Here is an 11,699-nt window from a genome sequence, read left to right as displayed (position 1 = left end):
TGAAAGAAAGGTAATGTCAGTGATCTCTATGTTAGAATAAGTGGGTGAGTTGTGAATAACGCGCCGTACTTGTGAGTCAAATCTTGAGGTGAAGATGTTACGCTTTTGTGCTTAGTGTATTTTAACTACTCTTGGTGTGATGAGTTAGGAGAATTGTTTAAAAAGGTCGTGTCTATAAAAAAAGTGTTGTTTGATTGCTCGAGGACAAGCAATGGTTTAAGTGTGGGGTGTTGATGATAGGCTATAATTACGTACTTTAGTCGCTTATTACACTCTAATTTACTGCACTTTAATTGAGTTTGCGCTTTAATCGCTAGTGTTTTGCACTAACGGTGTGTTTTATGCCTTGTAGGAGTGATTCCGAGATATATAGATGTTATGGAATGAATTCAAGTTATTTGGAGCTTTGAAGTCTGAGTAAAATCCCAAGGAATTAAGCCGGGATCGTATTCGGGGATCAACGGATGATAAAACAACAAAACGAAGACTCGAGTAGGCATATTGCGCACTGTCTAGTAAAATGCACATAACGTTTTTCTCAGAACTCCATTTGGGCTCCACAATATATGGTTGGAAATCTAACTCAAAGGGATACAATTTTCATGTTTTACGTTTTTCCAAATTACAAACGGAACAGGATCAAAAACGCAATTGAAACTGCGACTGCGGACCTGACACGGCAGAACACTGCTGCAGATTCTGAAGGCCACTCTGGCCGCGGTCCTGGCGTAACCGCGGCAGGACTGCGGCAGGACCGCGGCAGGACGCGTAAATTTCAGGGACTAAAGTGCATAACACGGGATTTTAATCTCAAAACCCTATATTAAACGAAGGAAGTCGGCCAAGAAAGGAGAGAATGATTTTTGGAAGTGAAAAACATCAGAAGGAAGGGCAAGAGGCAAGGAGGATCATTGGGCATCAATCTTTAATCTTTTTCTTTGTTCTTTTACCTTTGAATATGAATTCTTTTGTGATTTTTGTTATTTTCATGAGTAGCTAAATTTGCTAATCTATGGTTTTGGTGAAACCCGTTGGGGATGAATTGGTTGTTATAAGTAATATAGATTTGAATTAGTTTAATCTCTATTTGTTCAATCTTTAATCTTCTTCTTTGTTCTTTTACCTTTGAATATGAATTCTTTTGTGATTTTTGTTATTTTCATGAGTAGCTAAATTTGCTAATCTATGGTTTTGGTGAAACCCGTTGGGGATGAATTGGTTGTTATAAGTAATATAGATTTGAATTAGTTTAATCTCTATTTGTTCAACTATGTTTTGATTGTGGTTAATTGAAAGGATCCTCAATTAGCCGTTCCTATTTATTATGTATCTGCTTGAGAGAGAGTGCAATTTAGGTAGTTGTTTGAACAACATCACTCCCGGAGTATAGGCGAGAGTCATAACCGAGGGTGTAGAGGTTGGATTAGAGATAACGATACCTCGGGTGCGATCTAAGTGAACTGTAATGCGAATCTAGCTAGCGTAGCTTGAGAGAGTGCGTCTAGAAAATTATCATAATTGCTTGAGAGAGATTTATGATAGCTGGAGAGTTCATGATTGATATAGGAAACTAAGTCAACGCTATAAGAAACATACAACCAAGGAAATCAACAACGGGGGAAACCATTACCTTAGACCTTTATTCTAATTGTTTACAATTCAAGCATAGTTAGTTTTCAGCTGTTTATTTATTTTCAATCTTGTCTTCTTGGTGATATTAAACAGATACAGCTAAGCCTTAGTTCTCTGTGGGATTCGACTCCAGACTTTTAGATCGGATTATATTTGCAGCGACCGCTTATCGTTTTTAGGACTAGAGTTGGGCGTGATCACCTTGCTGTGGAGAAAGAGGATGCCTTGGCCAAATTGTCATCGGCCGAGGTCCAACTTCGAGGTCTTAAAGAGAAAATCTCAGCCAGGTCAAAAGGACCGAGGATCTTGAAGCTGAGCTTGTTGAAGCAGGCAGAGGTCGAAAAGACGAAGATCACGACTGGCAAGTCCATAGCTGTGTATCTGGCCGACGTCGAGGCTGGTCAAACACAGGTAAAGGAGGCTTCTGATCGAGAGCAACGAGGCAATGACTTGGCGAAGTGCCAATCCCACAGGGAGACCCTCGAGGAAATTCACGCTCGAGGTTATGACCTCTCTAAAGAGATAGCTCAAGATAAGGCACTTGAAGCTGATGCCATGTTGCTTATCTCCTCCGAGGATTACGATGACGATGAAGGTAGTCAAGGAGGGTCGGAAAACGAAGAGGGGCCCTAAGGAGAAGCTGCCCCCGAGGGAGAAACTAGCCCCGGGCATAGTTAGGATTTTATTTTTCTTTTTCTTTTTGTAAGACCCCTGTCGGTCCTTTATACATATTTTTGCCCAAACATATATAAAGAAACTTTCCCTTTTGAATGTCTTCTCAAATTTTGTCTTCGATCATGTTTCCGGCCTTGTAAAATTCTAGCACGATCTTATGCTTTGAACGGTGCATTCGAGACTTTGGTTTTGGGTGGCTTCCTCGAAGTCACCACAATCGAGTTCGAATAAGGTTCGAACTAGGGGCATGGGCCCTTTAGGGTTTGTGTCGGATAATGGTGAGTCCCCGAGCCATTGTCAAGTTATTCTTTATTTGGGCTCGGGATAGTCGAACCCTTGGTTTTGGATGGAGTGAGAACAAGATCTCGAACTCTAAGTGTATTGGCCCTTAGGCTCTTTTGATCAGGCCGATATGGCCTCTTAAAGAAGGCTATTATTCCCCTCTTTCGGCTTAAAATACTTAGTAAAAATTTCTTTATGCCTTAGCATGTATTTTTTACCCATTGGGTTTTTTGAGGGTTCGATGTCGATTGAAACCCCTCTGCTTTTTGTGCCTTAGCACGTTTGTGTTAAGATAATTTGATACTTCTTCTTTAGGGCTGATTTTATCGAAGCCCTTTTGATTATTTGCCGAGGGTAGCCTTTTTTAACCGGTTTTTCAAAGAATTCGAAGGCCTATTTTTATTGCGGGATTCGGACGTCTCCGAGCCGCATGAATTTGACCGTAGCCTTTGGGTATGCCTCTTGGGCTTATTCCCCAATAACACTTCAAACTTGTTCGAAGTGTTGGTCCCCGAGAATGATGGCCCTATCCTATAGATCAAGGGGTGCCTCTTTGAGGTCTTATGAATTCGAGTTTAGATAACTCGAATATGTCGATCGTCGACGACTGTCCTCGAGTATTCGAGGTATATTTACGTTTGGCCCTTGAGCCTTTTCTCACAAAATCATAAGTATGGAGCTCGTATAGTAGGAAGTTTTCTTTGAGACAGAAGATGTTTGATATAGAAAGAATGCTTCTTGAAATAATTTATACATGCGTACATATTTTTATCGGGGCTCGACTAATCTATATGGACACGGTTCATTCGACTGTTTGGCCCATTACAAAGTTTCCCTATCGAGACCTTTTGACATAAAGTACTTTCCTCAAAAATATAACATCCTAGGGTGATGCCCCCCAGTATTCGAGATTGATTGCAAAGAAGCCCTGGATACTGTTGAATTTTTCTCAGGTAGCACATAATTGTTGACTCATTAAAAACCTCGCCGAAAAAACCCATCTGGGATAAAAACCGATCTAAGGGAAAAAGAGTGCAACGCGTGCTTTAAAACCTAAGGTCCTCGTGTTGAAGAGTTTCTCGACGTCTTCGATCGAACACCTGCAATAAGTTAGTATCAAATACAAATGGAAAGGGGAAAATTCATACCTTAGCAATAATACCGTTTGAGGAGTAATATGTTCCAATTTTTTGGCAATTATTCGCCCTCCATTGTGCCAAGTTTGTAAGATCCCTTTCCGATGACACCAAGGACCCGATATGGTCCTTCGCAATTTGGGCCCAGTTTCCCTTCGTTCGGATCTCGAGTATTGAGGGTGACTTTTCTCATAACTAAGTCCCCTATTCCAAAGTGGCGAAGGTTGGTTCTTCTAATACACTATCTCTCGATTCTTTGCTTTTGCACTACCATCCGAACAAGTGCAGCTTCTCATTTTTCATCCAATAGTTCGAGGCTAGTATTCATAGCCTCGTGATATGATTCTTCCGTTGTATGTCGATATCCGGTGCTAGGTTCCCCGGCTTCGACCAAAATCAAGGCCTCGGAGCCATATACTAAGGAGAACGGGGTCGCTTCCGTACTGGACTTTGATGTTGTTCGATATGCCCAAAGGACTTCGGGTAACATTTCTCTCCACTTCCCCTTGGCGTCATTCAACCTTTTCTTTAAGTTTTGAATGATAGTCTTGTTCGTCGATTCAGCCTTTCCGTTCCCACTAGGATGATACGACGTTGATAATATCCTTTTTAATTTATGGTCCTCGAGGAATTTCGTTACCTTGCTTCCGTAAATTGTTTTTCATTGTCATACAGTATTTCGGCGGGTATCCCAAATCGACATACGATGTGATCCCAGATGAAGTATATAACCTCTTTCTCTCTCACTTTCCCGAACGTCTGTGCTTCAACCCATATACAGAAATAGTCAGTCATAAATAAAATGAAATTAGCTTTACCCGGGGCCGTTGGCAGGGGGCCAACGATATCCATCCCCCATTTCATGAATGGCCATGTCAATAGAACTGAATGAAGTTGTTCTCCGGGCTGATGGATCATTGGTGCAAACCTTTAACATTTATCACATTTTCGAACAAACTCCTTTGTGTCTTTTTCCATGCTATCCCAGTAGTATCCTGCTCTAATGATTTTGTGAATCGGCGATTCGGCGCCGGAGTGGTTCCCACAAGTGCCTTCATAGACCTCTCGTAAAACATAACCGGTGTATCCTGGTCCTAAACATACTGCCAATGGTCCATGGAATGTCCTTCTGTATAATGTTCCATCTTCATCCAATGTGAATCGAGCAACTTTGGTTCGTACGGCCCTCGACTCTTTAGGGTCTGACGGGAGCTTTCCGTTCTTCAAGTATTCAACATATTTATTCCTCCAACCCCAGGTCAAGCTTGTAGAGTTTATCTCGGCATGACCTTCCTCGATCATAGATCTCGAGAGTTGAACGACAGTTCCCGAGCTGATCTCATCCTCCTCGACCGATGACCCCAGATTTGGAAGTGCATCGGCCTAACTATTTTGTTCTCGAGGTACATGCTGTAAAGTTCATTTCTTGCGTGCAAAGTTACTTGCAGCTTGTCCAAATACCTTTGCATTCTATCCTCTCGAGCTTCGAAGGTTATGTTTACTTGGTTCACCACCAGTAAAGAGTCACACTTGGCTTCAATGACTTCTGCTCCCAAGCTTTTAGCAAGCTCGAGACCTATAATCATGGCCTCGTATTCGACATCATTGTTAGTCAACCTAGAAGTTTTGATAGACTGCCTAATAGTGCTACCCGCGGGCGGCTTCAAAATGATTCCTAACCCGGACCCCTTCACATTCGAAGCACCGTCTGTGAAAAGGGTCCACACCCTCGATGATGTGCCTGATTTTAATAAAAGTTCTTTTTCAACTTCGGGTACGAGGGTTGGCATGAAATCGGCCACGAAGTCCGCCAAAATTTGAGACTTGATGGCCGCTCGGGTTGATACTTGATATCGTACCCACTGATTTTGACGGCCCATTTGGCCAATCGGCTCGATAGTTCGGGCTTGTGCAAAATATTACGTAGTGGATAAGTGGTTAACATGTATATGGGGTGACATTGAAAGAACGGTTTTAACTTTCTAGAGGCGCTTATCAGTGCAAGTGCCAATTTCTCTAAGTGTGGATATCTAGTTTCTGCTTCTCCTAAGGTTCAACTTACACAATAAATGGAAAATTGCGTACCTTGCTCTTCTTGAACTAGGACACCACTAACCGCGATTTTTGATACTGCCAAGTGCAAGTAAAGTCTCTCATCTGCCTTTGGAGTGTGAAGCAGCGGTGGGCTCGATAGATATCGCTTTAATTCCTCTAATGCTTGTTGGCATTCCGGGGTCCAGGTGAAATCGTTCTTCTTTTGGAGTAGAGATAAAAATCTGTGGCTTCAATCCGACGACCTCGAGATGAATCGGCCTAAAGCTGCTATCCGTCTAGTTAGCCTCTGCACGGCTTTTACACTGTCCGCGACGGTGATGTCTTCGATGGCCTTAATTTTATCGAGGTTGATCCCAATCCCCCGATTCGACACCATGAAGCCTAGGAATTTGCCCAAACCGACCCCAAAAGCACATTTCTCGGTGTTGAGCTTCATGTTATATTTCCTCAAAATCTCAAACGTTTCCTGCAAATGAGCCAAATGGTCCTCTGCGCGCAGGGACTTAACTAGCATGTCATCGATATAAACTTCCATTGACTTACCTATTTTTTCTTCGAACATTTTATTTACTTGGCGTTGGTAAGTAGCTCCAGCATTTTTTAGCCCGAAGGGCATTACATTATAGCAATATGTTCCATACTTGGTGATAAATGAAGTCTTTTCCTAGTCTTCCGGGTTCATTTGAATTTGATTGTACCTGGAGTAGGCATCTAGAAAGGTAAGGATCTCGTGGCCAGCTGTGGCGTCGATCATGCGATCAGTGTTAGGCAGTGGAAAAGAATCTTTGGGGCAGGCCTTGTTTAAATCTTTATAATCTACACACATTCTAAGTTTGTTCCCTTTTTTAGGGACTACGATAACATTGGCTAACCATTCGGGAAATTTACCTCCCGAATGGACTCTATTTTGAGAAGTTTAGTCACCTCGTCTTTTGTGAATGCGTGTTTTACCTCGGACTGGGGCCTTCTCTTTTGTTTCACTGGTTTGAACCTGGGGTCAAGGCTTAGCCGATGCGTCATTATCTCCGATGGGATCCCTGGCATGTCTAAATAGGACCAAGTAAATCAATCTATGTTATCAATAAGAAATTGAATAAGCTTTTTCCTGAGTTCGGGGGTTAATCCCGTTCCCAGGTATATCTTTCGCTCGGGTAGGTACTCGATTAATATAACCTATTCTAGCTCTTCGGCCGGTGATTTGGTGGCGTCCAAATCTTCGGGAACGATAAAAGTTTGAGGAGTTAGAAAATTCTCTTTTTCTTCTTCTATCCCCTGCTTCCTCGATTCGGTGAAGGCTGGTGGCTGTGATTGCTATTTGGCTTCCTGTTTACCTTTGATGATCGACCTTTCCAAGGTTGATAACGTCGATATCGGCATTACCTCATCAACCACAAATATTTCCTTTGCAGCATGCTGCTCCCCATATACTGTTTTTACGCCGTCCGTCATCGAGAATTTCATCATTTGGTGAAGAGTTGAGGGGATTGCCCTCATGTTGTGGATCCAAGGCCTTCCGAATAGGGCATTGTACCTCATGTCGCCCTCGATCACGTGGAATTTGGTATCTTGAATGGTTCAAGCCACGTTTACCAGCAAAATAATCTCCCCTTTAGTTATTTCTCTAGCTATATTAAAGTCGTTTAAGACCCGAGCTGCGGGCACGATTTGATCTTGTAGGCCGAGATGCTCCACAACCCTTGATCGGATGATATTCACCGAGCTACCTGGATCCACTAAAACACGCTTAACTTGAACTTAATTTAATAAGATAGAAATTACCAGAGTGTTGTTGTGTGGTTGAGAAATGCCTTCTGCTTCTTCGTCGTTGAATGATATGGAGCCTTCGGGCCCATAATCTCGGATTCGTTTCTCCCTTGTAATTGATACCTTAGTGCGCTTGAATATGGGTCCTTGTGAAATGTCGACCCCACTGACGATCATATGAATGACATGCTGGGGTTCCTCCTTTTCATTTTTCCTGTTGGCGTCCCTTTCTCTGAAATGATTCTTGGCTCGATCACTAAGGAACTCTCAAAGGTGGCCCTCATTGAATAGACGGGCTACCTCCTCTCTTAATTGCCTGCAATCCTTGGTCTTGTAGCCATGCGTGCCATGATACTTGCACATCAAATTTTGGTTTCTTTGGGAAGTATCGGTCTGTATGGGTCTAGGCCACCTAGTATCTTTGATCCTTCCAATTGCCGATACAATGCCCGATGCATCGATGCTAAAGTTATATTCTGATAACCGAGGTGCCTCTATGGGATCGGCATGCTTATCAAAACCACTTTTTCTCATAAGTCCCCGAGAATTCTGTCCTCGATCACTTCTTCGATCATTCCTGTCATGCCCTAAAAGCGTGGAACGTGACCGGCGCTCAACCGAGTAAACCCGACTAAGCAAGCCTGTTAGATTTCATTCTACCCAAACTAGTTCGTGAATAAAGAGGGAATGTTATCCCATTTATCCAAAACTCTAGGCAATCTTCCATTAGCAACTTTCACTTCATTTCCGTTAATGACTTCATTCATAGTTTTCAAAATATTACAAGTTTACAAGCTTAATGAAAAGCATGCTTATCAAATACTAACATATCTAGTCTTGACTCCCAACATCAACTATCACCCACAAACAGTCTACGGAGCCTCTAAATACAATAGAAGAGTAATAGGAAAATGCCGGCAACAAGGCTCCGGCTATACCTCAAAACGTGATGAGAAAATGAACAAAAGATACATGACATTACCCCGGGATGGAGTGGGGCTCACCAAGTCTGCTGGGAAGAGAACAGTGCTATCACTAGCCGATGCCACTTGCTGTGGAACCACCTGTATCATTAAACGATACAGTGCCCCCGGCAAAAGGGACGTTAGCGTCGTCGAATAGCACTAGTATGTAAGGCTAAAAGTCCTCTTTCAGAATAGAATAACCATACAAGCAAAGAAACAATGAAACCGTAAGCCAAAACCTATAACATACAAGCATCCAATTTGAAACATATAAGTCTTCTAGTTTACGAAAATAATATATAATTTTTGGTTGGGAGATCATTAACACCGATATGAGTTATACCACCGTCTTTGTTAGCACGGAGTCCGATCACAACCCGATCGGCTAGGTCGTCCCTTTGGAGACATGTACCACAATCACAATTTCTAGTTTTGAATTTCTAGTTTTGATTCCCCAGCACAATGCCACCATGTGTGCGGCATGGCGTCCGATCACGGCCCGATCGGCTAAGCTGCCTTTCCACATATGCCGTGTCGGTTGGCGTTCCCAATTTACAAATGTTACCAAGTTCATCCCAATTAAGCGGAATAACCACGATCCACCCCTACACCGGCACGCGTAGTTTCAGGTATGAGCCATATGACCCACCCTTCCTCGGTTTTGGTAATGATACTCCCAAAAACTTTTTTGATTTGATTGGATATTGCACACAATTGTAGCATAATACAAGTATAAAAATATAGCATAATATAACTATGCTTACCTCAATATCTTTCACATTTTATAGTTTTTCTTAATGTTCTCAATCTCTCTCGATGACAGTATTTCTTTGGCCCTTTGGATCTTTCACAAGGTTCATTTTTTTCATGGCACGAAGGCCGCATTTTTAGTTTTTCACATTTTCATCTTCTTTATTTCCACGGATCATCAACCAATATCAATGTACCAAATATTCCGGGAATCATATATTTTCGAGTTCATTAGTAATGGAAACATCAAACACAAGGGATTCTTTCCAAAGAGGGACATGCTAACCAACAATTGAAATACACATTGGAGTCATAAGCAAGCAATCACCTCAATTATCCTTGAATTATTCTTTTCCCATCATGACAATTGTACAATTTCAACATCGGAATGTGTAAGGACTAGCATTACATTGAATGTATTTATAAGACAAAGTAATATCTAGAACAACCACTTATGGGCATAGTTCGGGCACAAGACCTTTAGGCCATTCTATATTTTTTTTAAGTTAGTTCCTAACAGTTGGGTCGAGGCTTATTTCATAATTTGTTTCACATCTTCTCATTCGATTCATTTCCAAACATCTTTACAGTTTATCAACAAATAGACACATTCAATCAAGGCATTTAGTACACATAAGAGCAGCTAGGAGCATTAAACAGATCGAATTCTTCTCACCAATTAGTATACTAACCTTCATTTAAAATATGACTCAAGGCTATACCACTTTGGTAGACAAACCACACTTAAACTTACAAAAACATTATGGAATTCACTTCCGAGAGAGAGAAGGTTTAGCCTACATACCTCAATTGAGCTTTCCTTAAGTCCTACTATACTCCGAGACTCTTAGCAACGTCAATCTCTTAGGAACATGACAAATCGAACCACAAATTAGAGAGGTGATCATAGTTCTAGCTCATTTGAGCATATTTTCAAACACTAAGTGTGCATTATGCTTTTAAAACCTTTTTGTAAAAGATCCTACCATCCCTCATCCCATCCTTAGCTCAAGGCCTCACCAAATGCTTTAAGAACTCATGCATGCAAGATATCCGCTACAATCCTCATGGATTACCCTTCTAATGGTCTATCCTAGTTATATCTAGTAATTAAGAGCTTGGGTTATAGAACCATATCCTTTAGGAAGAAGACCTAGGTGCCTTTCTTGACAAACCTTCAAGGTTTAAGCAAGATCTTAGGAGGAATGTTGATGAAGAACCCCCTCTCCCTCTAGGACCCTCTCTCTCTCTCTCTCTCTCTCTCTAAATGCATCCCAAAATAGGCCTAAAATGAAGGGTAGCATATAACATATCGACATGGGGTCGGGTAAGAAAATTAGAAATTAGGAGCCCCGACACAAAACCGCGGTCGCATATGCGATCGCATAATTGACATGCGGCCCGCAAAAGGGACCGCAAAAATGGCCCCCGAAACCTGAACAAACTGCCCGGGTATGCGACAAGAATGCGGTTTGCATACCTGTTCTTCGATCGCATAATGCACCGCAGAACTGGCCCTCAAAAAATTCCAAGGAGATTATGCGATGACTATGCGGCCTGCATATTTATTATGCGATCGCATAATTGGCCGCATAGTTGACCTCAAAAGTAACCATCAAACTGCCTCACTCTGTGGTGACTATGCGGTCCGCATAGCTATTATGCGACCGCATAATGGACCGGAGAAACGCACTGTTCTGAAAAACGTATTCCTTAACTTTTAATGCACAGATCAATCCAAAGGGGTCCGAACCGCGGCGAGCTTGCTCGCCGCAAAGAATTTTACGAATTTCTAACACATATTCCTAACTTGGCACTACAAAATCTCGGGTTTTTGAGTAAAAATTTTCATGAGGCCTTACAATTCCGGGTGGAATTGCATCCTGAACCACTGTTCCTTCGATCTGCGGTATATGGTTGATGTCATTCTATGTTCGACCTTGGCTCCTTGTTGACGTCCCTTGGGATTTTAACTGCCAACCTGTTTGGATGTACTGAACCGGAAGGGGCTCCTAATTGGTCGTCCTCGACCCTGATCTTCGATTGATACTGATTGTGCACATATGCCCAAGTTACAGCTGGATACTCGACCAAATTTTGTTTCAACTTTCGTGATACTATCGAACTCCGCTCGGTCAACCCTTAAGTGAAAGCTTGAACGGCCCAATCATCTGTGACCGGTGGCAACTCCATGCGTTCCATTTGAAATCAGGATACGAACTCCCTCAGCTTTTCGTTATCCCTTTGTCTTATCTTGAAAAGGTCTGATTTTCTTGTTGCGACCTTTATGGCCCCGGCGTGCGCCTTCACCAAAGAATCTGCTAACATGGCAAATGACTCGATGGAATTTGGTGGCAGGTTGTGATAGCAAATCATTGCTCCCTTTGATAAAGTTTACCAAAATTTTTTCAACAAAAGGGACTCAATCTCATCATCTTTT

The sequence above is a fragment of the Nicotiana attenuata genome, unplaced genomic scaffold (genome assembly GCF_001879085.1).
Source record: "Nicotiana attenuata strain UT unplaced genomic scaffold, NIATTr2, whole genome shotgun sequence".
NCBI lineage: Eukaryota > Viridiplantae > Streptophyta > Magnoliopsida > Solanales > Solanaceae > Nicotiana > Nicotiana attenuata.
This window is presented reverse-complemented; position numbering follows the sequence as displayed.